Here is a 2,500-nt window from a genome sequence, read left to right on the forward strand (position 1 = left end):
TCAGGGGTGCGTGCTGGATGAAGAAACGGTCAACTTTGTGTGAAGAGCCACTCTTTGGAAATTTCGTCAGAGTGCCACCTTTTCGAAATTTCTTCTAAGTGCTCTCAAAAGCTGGGTTTCTATATATGTGCCGGGAGTGTCGCACAAAACCCACAAACTCGACCAAACATGCTCTCTGGCCTATGTTGCGCAGCATCCCGGTAAACCTCTAACTCGCCCAATTGTCAATGTTTCGCCACAAAAACAACTTTATTCTACTCGCCTGGTCCCTGCCAAGGGCCCTGCGTTGTTTGATTTTGATTAAATTGCTTTTTTACACATTTTCCCCGTGCCCCTGGTAGCCAAGGGCACTTAGAAGAAATTTCAGATTCTCGCCTCGTGCCCCTGGTAGCCAAGGGCACTTAGAGTAAATTTTGAAAAAGTTGGCACTTAGAAGAAATTTCAGATTCGTGCCCCTGGTAGCCAAGGGCACTTAGAGTAAATTTTGAAAAGTTGGCACTTAGAAGAAATTTCGAAAAGTCGGCACTTAGAAGAATTTCCGAGTCGCCCCGGTTCTCGGGGACCGGGCCGAGCGCCGACCTCTGTCCGAGCGCGAGCGCCTATTTTCGGATAAGTTGGGACGACTTCCACGGTCCGTATCTCGGTCATTTCTCCACCTTTTCGGATGGAACCAACGGTGTCGCGTTGCCCCGGTCCCCGCCGAGGGCCCTGGGGCGTGGGATCCTGAGTTTTCCCCGTGCTTCCTGTGGTTTTCGGCCGTGGAAAAACCCTAGGCGCGCCGGTTCTCGGGACCGGGCCGAGCGCCGACCTCTGTCCGAGCGCGAGCGCCTATTTTCGGATACGCCGAGTCGATTTCAACGGTCCGTATCTCGGTCATTTATCCACCTTTTCGGGTGGAACCGACGGTGTCGCGTTGCCCCGGTCCCCGCCGAGGGCCGTGGGGCGTGGGATCCTGAGATTTCCCCGTGCTTCCTGTGGTTTTCGGCCGTGGAAAAACCCTAGGCGCGCCGGTTCTCGGGACCGGGCCGAGCGCCGACCTCTGTCCGAGCGCGAGCGCCTATTTTCGGATACGCCGAGTCGATTTCAACGGTCCGTATCTCGGTCATTTATCCACCTTTTCGGGTGGAACCGACGGTGTCGCGTTGCCCCGGTCCCCGCCGAGGGCCGTGGGGCGTCGGGTCCTGAGTTTTCCCCGTGCTTCCTATGGTTTTCGGCCCTCGAAAAACCCAATTCGCCCCGGTTCGAAAAAGCGGCACTTAGAAGAAATTTCGAAAAAGTGCGCTCACTTGGAAGCCGTGTTCCTATGTATGTGCCGGGAGTGTCGCACACAACCCACACAAACTCGACCAAACATGCTCTCTGGCCCATGTTGCGCAGCATCCCGGTAAACTCGGCCAAACATGCTCTCTGGCCCATGTTGCGCAGCATCCCGGTAAACTCGAACCAAACATGCTCTCTGGCCCATGTTGCGCAGCATCCCGGTAAACCTCCGCCGCGGTTCTCGGGACCGGGGCCGAGCGCGAGCGCCTATTTTCGGGTAAATTGTGACGACTTTTGACGGGCCGTATCTCGGTCATTTCTCCACCTTTTCGGGTGGAACCAACGGTGTCGCGTTGCCCCGGTCCCCGCCGAGGGCCCTGGGACGTCGGGTCCCGAATTTTCCCCGTGCTTCCTATGGTTTTCGGCCGTGGGAAAACCCTATTCGCCCCGGTTCTCGGGACCCCGGCCGAGCGCCGACCTCTGCCCGAGCGCGAGCGCCTATTTTCGGGGTAAATTGTGACGACTTCCACGGGTCATATCTCGGTCATTTCTCCACCTTTTCGCATGGAACCAGCGGCGTTCCACTCCTCTGGCCCCTGCGCAGAGCCCTGCGTTGTGACATTTTGATAAAAGCATCACCCTGGGTGGCCCTGGGAGGCGTACCTATTTTTTTGGCATAAAGAGGGGCGATTTAAAACGGGCCGTATCTCCGTCACTCCTGCACCTTTTCGCATGGGATGAACGGCGTTCCACTCCTCTGGACCCTGTGCAGAGCCCTGCCTTGTAACATTTTGATAAAATCACGTTTTTAGCCATTCTCCCGTCGGTGGCCCTGGGAGGCGTACCTATTTTTTTGGCTTAAAGAGGGGCGATTTACAACGGGCCGTATTTCGGTCACTCCTGCACCTTTTCGCATGGGATGAACGGCGTTCCACTCCTCTGGACCCTGTGCAGAGCCCTGCCTTGTAACATTTTGATAAAATCACGTTTTTAGCCATTCTCCCGTCGGTGGCCCTGGGAGGCGTACCTATTTTTTTGGCTTAAAGAGGGGCGATTTACAACGGGCCGTATTTCGGTCACTCCTGCACCTTTTCGCATGGGATGAACGGCGTTCCACTCCTCTGGACCCTGTGCAGAGCCCTGCCTTGTAACATTTTGATAAAATCACGTTTTTAGCCATTCTCCCGTCGGTGGCTCCTCTGGCTCTCTGCTCCCCCAGCCTGGGCTCCTCACCTTGGGC

The sequence above is a fragment of the Solea solea genome, unplaced genomic scaffold (assembly GCF_958295425.1).
Source record: "Solea solea unplaced genomic scaffold, fSolSol10.1 scaffold_216, whole genome shotgun sequence".
NCBI lineage: Eukaryota > Metazoa > Chordata > Actinopteri > Pleuronectiformes > Soleidae > Solea > Solea solea.